Source organism: Magnolia sinica, unplaced genomic scaffold (genome assembly GCF_029962835.1).
Source record: "Magnolia sinica isolate HGM2019 unplaced genomic scaffold, MsV1 ctg429, whole genome shotgun sequence".
Lineage (NCBI taxonomy): Eukaryota > Viridiplantae > Streptophyta > Magnoliopsida > Magnoliales > Magnoliaceae > Magnolia > Magnolia sinica.
In genome coordinates, this window is record NW_026682854.1 from 217454 (window position 1) to 228590 (window position 11137).

Genomic DNA, 11137 nt, shown 5'->3' on the forward strand with positions numbered 1-11137 from the left:
TGCCACTTGTATTGATCAGTGGCCAATTGTCTGTGACTTTCCCGACGTGTTCTAAGAGATTCCGGGATTGCCGCCGTGCTGTCATATTGAGTTCCAGATTGATCTTGTGCCGGGTACCACGCCTATGTCGAAGGCCTCGTACCGTATGGCACCAATGGAGTTGCGTGAGCTACAACAACAGTTGGACGAGTTACGTAAGTTGGGATTTATTCATCCGAGGAGTTCACCTTGGGGAGCGCCGATACTCTTCATCAGGAAGAAGGATGGCTCGTTGAGGCTCTGCGTGGATTACCGCGAGCTCAATAAGGTCACGATCAAGAACAAGTACCTGCTCCCGAGGATAGATGATTTATTTGATCAGCTGCAGGGTGCACAGTTCTTTTCAAAAATTGACCTGCGTTTCGGTTATCATCAGATTCATGTCCGAGAGGAGGACATCCCGAAGACGGCTTTTAGGACGCATTACGGTCATTTTAAGTTTCAGGTCATGTCCTTTGGACTGACCAATGCACTTGCGGTCTTCATGTAGTTGATGAATGAGGTCTTTCGGCCATATCTCGAGGTCTTCCGTCCATATCTCGATTAGTTTGTTGTGGTCTTCATCGACGACATTCTGATATATTCGAGGACCCGTGAGGACCATATGCAGCATCTGGAGATCACTTTGCAAACCCTCCATGCCCACCAGCTGTATGCGAAGTTAGAGAAGTGCGAGTTCTGGCAGGAGGATATGAGATTCTTCAGTCACGTGGTGACGAGGGAGGGTGTCGCAATAGACCCCTCGAAGGTTGAGGCAGTACGTCAGTGGGATCAGCCCATAACTACGTCCGAGATCCGCACTTTCCTTAGTTTAGAAGGATACTATTGGTGTTTCATTGAGGGCTTCTCCCTATTGCAGCCCCGTTGACTAGGTTGACTCAGAAGGGCGTAGATTTTGTTTGGACTGATGCATGTGAGTAGGCATTTATGGAGTTGAAGGACTGTCTAACGTCCGCTCTTGTCCTCACTCTTCCCTCTGGGAGAGATGGATTTGTTGTATTTACTGATGCCTCACGTATTGGTTTAGGCGCTGTCCTGATGCAGCACGGTAGACCTGTAACCTTCACGTCCCGTCAGCTCAAGGTCCATAAACTGAACTATCCCACGCATGACTTAGAGCTGACAGCAGTCGTCTTCGCACTGAAGGTGTAGAGACACTATCTCTATGGGGTCAGGTTCGAGCTCTTCTCTGACCATAAGAGCTAGAAGTATCTATTCTCTCAGTCTGAGCTAAACATGAGACAGAGATGCTGGACGGAGCTTCTGAAGGACTATGATTTTGACCTCCAGTACCACCTAGGCAAGGCGAATGTGGTAGCAGATGCCCTCAGCCGTCGGCCACGAGGCCTGGTAGCATATATGATGATTCAGGAGTGGAGGATGCTCGAGGATATAGCAGAGTATGACTTCGATTTTGGTCTGCAGTCTTCTATCATTCAGCTATCGAGCCTATCGATTCAACCCTCTCTTGTCACAAGGGTGATCGAGGCTCAGCAGACAGACGAGTCATTATAGGATTACCGATCAGAGACAGCATCTGAGAGTCAGACAGATTAGCAGATTAGTGCTAATGGTGGACTTCGCTTCAGAAGACGATTGTGTGTCTTAGATATTCCTGAGTTACACAGAGATCTTATGATCGAGGCACATCGATCACGGTTTTCTATCCACCCTGGCTCGAAGAAGATGAACCGTGATATGAGGCAACAATATTCTTGGGCATGGATGAAGTGCCAGATCACCAGTTTTGTGGCTGAGTGTGACACATGCCAGCGTGTTAAGGCCGATCATCAGAGACCCCCTGGTCTATTGCAGCCGTTGAGTGTTTCGACGTGGAAGTGGGAGTACGTGTCGACAAATTTTATTATGGGCTTGCTGAGGACTCAGCGTGGTCATGACACCATCTGGGTTGTCGTGGACTATTGGACGAAGTTGACACATTTTCTTGCGATTCGTGCGACTTAGCCTTTGGATCGGCTTGCAAGGTTATTCATCGAGGAGATGTGAGACTGCACTGCATTTCAGTCTCGATCGTTTCTGACCGAGACCCGAGATTCACGTCTCAGTTCTGGAGGAGCTTTCAGAGAGCTATAGGCACTAAATTGCAGCTCAACACCGCGTACCATCCACAGACCGATGGCCAGACCGAGAGGGTCAACCAGATCCTTGAGGATATGCTTCGGGCCTATGTGATTGACTTCGGGGGTAGCTAGGATGAGCATTTGTGATTAGCTGAGTTCGCATATAACAATAGCTATCAGGCGGCCATTGGCATGACTCCTTTTGAGGCATTGTATGGCAGACCATGCAGATCTCCGAGTTGTTGAACTGAGGTTGGAGAGCGGCGTCTCCTAGGTCCTGAGCTTGTGCAGCAGACGTCAGAGGTTATCAATATCATTAGGAAGAGGATACGCACAGCTCAGAGCCGACAGAAGAGTTTTGCTGATCGCAGGCATTGTCTCTTGGAATTTGATGCAAGGGACCACGTGTATCTCAAGGTCTCAGCCATGAAGGGTGTAGTTCGATTTGGAGCGAAGGGCAAGCTTACCCTGAGATTCATAGGACCTTTTGAGATCACTGAGCGCATTGGCGCTGTGGCCTATCGGCTTGCCTTACCATCTCAGTTGTCTGGCGTCCACAACGTCTTTCATGTCTCTATGCTGAGGAAGTGTAAGTCAGACGTAGTTCCTGTTATCGATTGGCAGTCGTTGGAGGTTCATGAGGACGCTTCTTACATTGAGCAGCCAGTTCGTATCCTTGATCGGAAGGAGCAGGTCCTTCGGACCAAGGTCATTCCCTTGGTAAAGGTTCAGTGGGGTCACCATTTTGTTAATGAGGCGTCTTGGGAGCGCGAGGTCGAGATTCGAGAGCACTATCCCCATCTCTTTGATGATTGATTATATATTGTATCTTGTACGCTGTCTTCGATTTTTATACGATGATGCTATGTTTCCTCTCTCCTTATGAGTTATGTTCACTTGCAATGATTGTGTAAATTTTAAGGACGAAATTCTTATTTGGAGGGGAGAGTTGTAAGACACGTGTCGTAGTCCATACCGTTTCGTTGGCTTCCGCGGTCTTTCCGGTCGAATTCCGGCAATCCTCGACCCATATCCAATATTTGTGTGCGATCACAAGCCGGGTCCCACATACTAACATCGGCTCGATTCGAAACTTGTACCACCAAACTGATACCTAGGTCAGAAGATGTGGGCCTGCGTTCAAATCGAAGAAAACGTTGCGCGTTGCGAATATTAAGAGAATCTCTACGTTATGTCCCATCAATCAATGTCAAGTACAAGCCATACCCCAAGTACAACAACCCATCCCTACCTTTTCAAAAGTCCACTCTCTCTCTCCCCTCACCATTCCTCTTTTTCCCCATTTTCAACTGCAACCATACCTCCCATCACCCTTTCCTTACAACCACCTCATCACCCCATCCCTTAAGCCGCTACTTCTCTTTCTCTCTCTCATTTCATCTCTTTACTTCCCAAGCAACACACCATCCCACGTCCAAGCTTTTCCCCCCTCCCAAACAACAAGTGTGGCCCACTTTCCCTACCCTCTCATCTCTCAGCTCAACCGTTCATTCATTATCTACCACCATCAAACTTGAAGGCAAGGAGCTAAGGAGGCTAAGGAAGCAAGGAGAAGGCCTAGAGATGGGTAATCCACCGTTGATTTCGACTTTTGGGCCCACTTGTTGGTGGGACCCATTATGATGTATGTATTGTGTTCATGAGGGGCCCATAGTGGCGGGGCCCCCCTCTATCACCATCTCTCTCTCTCTCTCTCTCTCTCTTTCTTTGAATGATGATGATGATGAAGGGGTGAGTGTGGCCCACCATGAATCACATATTTCATGTGGGACCCATTGAATGAATGTGTTGGATCTACACCATCCAGCCCATTAGCGGGCCCGGATGGAAGGAGAACATAAATATCAGGTGGTCCAAACCGGTGGGCCACGTGCATGTGGGACCCACCATGATGTCCCTGTTTATCCTCGTCGTCTAGCATCTCTGAACGTTAGACGTGATAAGGGTGGCTAATATGGAGTGCGTGTACTGACATGGGAGTGTACTTACGAGCTAACCAAAAAAAAAGAAGGGAAGGAAATGGTGGGCCGCTCATGTAGGCCCCACCTTGATGTATGTAGATAATCCAAGCTGTCCATTCCGTTGCCTGGTTCATTTTAGGCGTTGAGCCAAAAAATGAAGCTGATCCCATTTTTTGACAGGCCATACCATAGGAAATAGTGGTGTTTACCATTGAAAACCACTTGGATCTTTTTACTCGCCAAAAACAGGCCGCATATTGGACTCATTTGGTCGGTCTTGGACCATGCAATTCAATGGCTAGAGTGGATTCATCTGATCCGGGCCCCACATGGGAAAAACCGTGGACTTTCAAATTTTTTTAGAAAAAACAACAAGGCAGCGCTGCTACCGCTGACACACTAGATATGTGCAGGCAGTGCCTGCGGCGTCTGGGCGGATGGATAGCAGGGACCATTGGGTCCCAGCCGTGGGCCCCACCATGATCTGTACCACACATCCACACCGTACATTTTAATGGGGCCCCTTAAGGCTATAATCCCTCCAAAGATTAGGCCGATCTGACGCTCAGGTGGCCCACATCACAGGAAACAGTGGAGATTTAACGTCTACCATTGGAACCCTTTTGGGTTAGCAGAGGTTTTGAATCAATATGAAATTTGTTTTTACTCTTCATCCAAGTCTGTGTGACCTTATGAACGGATTGGATGGCTAGTAAACATTATGGTGGGCCCCACGTGGAGCCCATAGTGAGGTACGTGTTTTATTCACACCGTCCACTGCCGTGACGGTGGAGCTCACCTAGATGTATGTGTTTTATCTATGCTGTTCAACCATCTTCGGTGGCTGGTGGACGGCAGGGGGACCCCACCATGAGGTATATGTTTCATCCATGCCGTCCGTCTATATGGGACCCACCCCACGTGTGGGGGCTGCACCTCGTGTTTGTGCATGTATATATATATATATATATATATATATTATATTGTATATATTATATTATATTATATATATATATATACATATATATGATGGTGGGCCTTTATGGGCCCTACCATGATGAATGTGTTGCATCCCAACCATCGAACCATTTGAAAGCCCGTCTCACGGCTTGAGACTAAAAATGAGACATATAGGATCAAGTGGACCCCCTAGTACAAAGGCAGTGGGGATTGAGCTTCTATCATTGAAATACTTTTGTAGTCATAAAAGTTTAGATCGTTAGGAAATTGTTTTTCCCTTAGTCCAAGTTTGTGTGGCCCCATGACCAGATTGGATAGAAAATAAATGTATGGTGGGCCTTAAGAATTTTAGTGGTGAAAATCATTATCACCACTGTTATTTGGAGCGTGGTCTAGTTAATCTTTTGATAAAATTCATGATATATATGAGGCCCATGTGACTAGGCCCCTCTTGATGTAATTATAGCCCGTTGTTGAGGCCCACTTTGATATATATGAGGCCCATGGGTCGAGGCCCAATAGGATATACATGAGGCCCATTGTAGTGTGATTCCCCATGGTTTATGGGTTGACCTTTATAGCAGGCTATGCCTTGGGAGCAATGATGGTTTGACATCCACATTGTATGGATGATGTTGGTTAAATGTCCGCATTGTCACTTTCCCTAAGGTGCATTGATAAGCCCATACTTGTAGTGTGTAGGCAGTCTAGGTCAATCTTCGTTATGATCAGAGCCCATTACCATATAACATGTTTAGTATAGATCCATGATTCATGATCATACGTATCATATGTATGCCTGATGTGAGGAGTGACTTATTATAGCATATGCCTCTGGGCAGATTGTTTATGGACTCCCTGATAGGCGGAGTTGCCCCACATGAGCGTTCGGTACGCGCAGGATTATTGCATGTCTGATAGTATGATTCGTACAACTGTATTTGTGTGGTTGTGATTACTGTATGCCCTAGCGACATCAGGGCCATAGCCTCCATAGACACATCATGGGTGGCTAGATTGGATACCAGAAATATTGTTACTAAGCATCTAGGCGCCATAGATGTCCCTGGGTGAAAATTCTTAAACCCGATGATACCAGAGGATGACTTCAATGTCGAGATCGAGTGTATATATGATCGCATGAGAGCCGAATACTAGGAGGTCGCGTCTCTCACTGTGTCATGGTCGATTAGAAAGGGGTGTGGCCTTACTCACCCGAGAGTAGGGGACAGTACTAAGCTGAGTTTGACCAACTCGTGAATGGGTTCGCTATCGACGTGCTGGATAGGTATTGGCAGACTATTGGCCAGGCGGATAGTGGGGTTTTTTACGCTCACTTGGACTGTACGGCTAAGAGAGCGTCAGTGCCATTTGGAGTGTACTGAACCCCGGTGATTATCCAGAATGAGAACTGTATTGATATATGATGAGAATTGACATACTTGAGTTGCATCTGGCATCGCATGGCCGTGTTATGGCCGATAGCATTCATATCTTGTACTGCATAGCCCTAGTACAACTGATTGCATTCATGTACTCATCACCATGATTCCGCATTACTCTGACCTTACATTCTGAGGACGCTTATATTGCGCACACACTTACACCACCCTCTAAGCTTTCTATAAGCTTATGTACGATTGATGTGTGCAGGTGACGCTAGGATGCAACCATAGCCTTGTCAGAGTTGGAGCGTACAGTCGAGCTTTTGGAGTTTCTGTTATTATCATTATTTTGTATTTTTCTTTCATCCGCATTGTACTCAAAAGTTTTTTATCATAGTGGATTTTGTGATGGTGTTCCTGTGGTTATTGTTCGTGGGTTATGCTTATGGTTATGTTTATATTAAATCAAAATCATACTTGAAATTCTCCTTATAGGATCCCAGGATCGGAACCTGGTGTATAGATGCCGGGAGTCGAGAATGGGGTACTATGGAGGCTGTCGGCGCCGGATTCAGCAATCGAGAATTTTGTGAGCCATTTTTCCGAGTTTGGGGCATGACAACGTTGGCCGATTGCGACGTGGGTAATGTTCTCATTTGGCCTAGAGTGCTGATGAAAACATAGATATTAAAGGAGTTTACTTAAAAATTTTCTTAAGTCAAGAACATGCTTTTGTAATTTGGTCAGGAGATGTGGATTGTGTTTGAGGTTATTTTAGATGTTATTTGACTAAATCTTTATCTTGAATTATTTAATAGTTTTGCATGACTAATCTAGTTATTTTGTTTCAGCTTTTCATCTTCTTATGCGTAACAAAAGGTACATATATTTCTATTATGATTTGTTTTGATTTTTTCCTCTACTTATACGTAAAATGTTCTGATTTAAATATTAAGAACTACGTAGTGGCTTGATCTCAATCTTCCGAACATTGGATACGTAGGCAGCCATTCATATTAGACCGTATCGATGCAGCCACAAATTCTTTTTTTTTTTTCCCTTCTTGTAGTGTGAATGCATTTTCATCAGGACTACTTAGCAGTAAGAGTGAGGTGGATGTAAGTTCTTGAAACCTTAAATTAATCTTGAATCATTTATATCTTTATCGCTTCATTTATATGTTGTCGTCAAGGTCAACTTGTAACTCCTCAAAACCCACTCTGCCGTAAGACATTACGGTGCATGACGGTTCCCAGTAGGTTAAGTTGCAAATTATTATTAAGAGTTGGTTGGATATCTTTTATTTTTTATAAATGTTGTTAATAGTTGGATGGATGATGAATGTATTTGTGAATGTAAATAAAAATAAAGAACTTATTTTATGTGTGTGTGTGTGTGTGTGTGTGTGTGTGTGTGTGTGTGATATCAATGTAGGATACCTTGTTTAGGGCGACATGAAATTTTGTAGCTTATGGTATGGTGCCCCAATATTAGTTGTATGTTACTAGTATGTAGTAGATAATACTATGTTCAATAGTAGATAATACTAGGTTCATCTTGGTGTTAAGACTCCTTTGAATGAATTAGATGGTAATATAAATTTGCAAAATGGGCATGCTTCAGGGTTTGCGATTTTGATGGTGGGTCCCACCATTCACATGGCTTGGATGTCCCACGGAAGTGATACTTTTTGGTGAGAGATGGGGTTGCATGCTTGGCATAAAGCCAGCTGTAGGTGGTCAATTCTCATGGAAAATGTTGTTATGTGTATGGAATTAATCAAAGCTCCACTTTTCTTGTTTGTGGGATCGTCTACAAACCTTTCTACATTAAGCTCAAGGTACAAATTGGCGTGTAGGGCCCACCATAATGTTTTAATGTCCATCCATCATTAGTGCCTCCTAATTTTCTACTTGGTTCCTAAAAATCAAGCTGAACCAAAACTCAAGTGGTCCACACCACATGGAATAGTTGCAATGCGGACGTCCCCCCTTAAACAGATTCTAGACTGTATGTGGGGCCTAAGTTCTTTCATACATTTACATTTAAATCCATTTAAAAGATGTATCCTTATAGGATGATAAAAATCAGGCCATTCCAAAACTCATGTTTGCTACTTAAAGGTCTTAGTTATGATTTTATATTATTTAGTGATGTCAGTAAAACATCATGGTGGGCCTCACATATCAATTTGTATCTAAATCTCAATTTAGAATTATTTGAATTGGATCAGGCCCCTTCTTGTTTTCCCAAGATTGCACTCATCTTGATGGGTTGTAAGATCATTATATGGAAATTTCAATGCAGGCATGGTATGGGATCTTTTGTCAGTATGCCCACTTTTAGTGATCCAGGTTCATCATATGGTAGGCCCCATGGTCGATGGATATGCCCTAGAGGTTTTCCCCATCAAATGATCCTACCATCCCATTGAGCCCCTTCAACTTTTGACTGTCGGTTGTAGTTCTCCATCTTTCATCATTAGATGGATAGGATCATCTGATCACCTAGATATAAGAGCATGGTCCATCAGATAATAGGACAACCAGATGAGCAGCATTGAATACGAACATGTCTGCCCAAAGTTATTACTCTGGTTCCTTTGCAAGTGATTCACTTGCATGTAAAAAGTTATTCATCCAGTTGTAAAAAGTTGCTCATCTGCCATCCACCTTGCTTATTTCATTGTAGTGGCATCTACTTTTGCAAAATGTCACTTAGATATTGTATTGGATTCTCGTTGTAGGAGCTATAGGATACAAGTTCCATTAGTGCATTCTTTGACATTACCTAAGTTGAATCATTCCAGTGATTCATGGTTTGTTCATATACTACAATTTGAGCATTGTATCATGGGTATTTCATTTAGGCCATGTTTGGATAAGTGGAATCCAAGGCAAGAGAAGGGAAAAATAAATAAATAATTATCCGATGATGATTTCCATGAGAACCATTGAAACATGGATTCCTGCTTTGACTTCTTGTTTGTGTAGCAAGTGGAAATCCCATATTCCTCTCACAAAATTCATCTAGTTTTTGTGCTAAGAATCCAAATAATGGAAGTGTAATGATTTCTTGGTAGAATCCCACCCTTTTCTTTGCTATTTAAACAACATGAATAGTCACTTCAAAGGAAAATCCGTTTCCACTGTTTGGCATGGAATCCATGGTTTCCAAACATAGCCTTACTCATTCTCTTCATGTTCATCATGATGTTATTGTACTTTGTATTATAACAAAATATAATTTAACGATCTGTCCTTAACTTTCATGCTTCTAGAGTAACAACCTCTTTGCGTTGTTCTTAGATGAAACAATGACCTATTCATGCGCTATATATAAGGTGTGTATCACTACCTTATGAAACCATCTTTATTCAATTTAATCCTTTATTTCTAGTATGTGATTGGTGCAGTTTATAGGATTCTAACTTCCATGTTTGAACCATCTGAAAGAGCGAGGATGAAGATTTAAAGGTCGCACAGCTACGGAAAATCTCTCCTGATTGAAAAGGTGAGGCCCTTAATTATCAGCAACTATTCTATTTAAATAGTATTTGGACGGGTTTCCATTACTTTCTTATCTGACTTTGTCTGTACTTTTCAAAATGATCTAGGCCAGAATCAATGCCAGGCATGAAATTCTTGAGATTGGTTGTGGTTGGGGAAGCCTAGCTATAGAGGTTGTCAAGAGAACAGGTTGTAAATACACAGGCATCACATTGTCTAAGGAGCAACTGAAATATGCAGAAAGGACAGTGAAAGAAGCTGGCCTCCTGGTAGTTTATTTTATTCAAAATTCTATTTACAAAATTGTGATCTCAGTGAAAATGGATTACTAACCAAATGCTCAAAGATTGATTGATCCCCTTATTTTTATTTTTTTAGTTGTATTTAAGTGGAATCTAGAGATGAAGAATACTCATGGATACTATTTTCTTGAAAGTCAAATCTTCCAAGACTGCCAAATATATAAAAGTTGGTTTTATAAGACATGTTTGGTTGACATTCTAATTTTAATTAATTGTCTTTTCAGGACAAGATAAAATTCCTTCTATGTGACTGTCACCAACTGCCAAGCTCTCAGAAATATGACAAGATTATATCGTTGTGATTTCCCGGCAACTACTGAAACTCCATCAGCTTTTAACAGCCGGCAGAATTAAATTGTATTCCCCAACTGGTGATTTTATTTTTTATTGCAGTGAGATGATAGGAGTTAGCCATGAATACATGGAAGAGTTCTTTGGTTGTTGTGAATCCATTTTGGCTGAAGATGGTTTGTTTCTCCAACAGGTTACATGTTGTCTATTATAATTTTTCTTAATTATGGTTTGATTTGAATTATCTGATCAATTAAAAATCATCAATCAATCATAAATATCTTAAAACAGCCAATCTAACCCTATTAGCTAAATGGTTCCCAAACGTGAATATGCCCTATCTCAAGTCCAAGCCAGTCCACTCATTAGGTGGGCCACACATGTTGAATATAGACCACTTCATATATTATCTAACCGTTAATCTTTCTCATGCAAGTGTTGGCATGTTGGCATGGTGCCCCTTCCACCACTTCCAATCTCACTTCCCTTTTAACAAATGACAAATTTAGAATAATGGAAAGAAAGGTGTACCTGTAGTAGTCCATTCAAATGGCCCCACTTACCCATTTCCTCTTTATTGAGTTGTTA

The 11137-nt window shown here is 42.7% G+C and overlaps 1 long non-coding RNA gene across 1 annotated transcript; it reads left to right on the top strand.

Annotated features, from left to right (window-relative positions):
* The first annotated feature begins 8891 nt into the window (after positions 1 to 8891).
* LOC131236366 (uncharacterized) lies at positions 8892 to 10553 on the top strand. Its single transcript, XR_009166709.1, has 4 exons — positions 8892 to 9790; positions 9903 to 9960; positions 10064 to 10225; positions 10483 to 10553. It is a non-coding gene; the product is annotated as an uncharacterized LOC131236366 (long non-coding RNA).
* Positions 10554 to 11137: the final 584 nt, after the last annotated feature.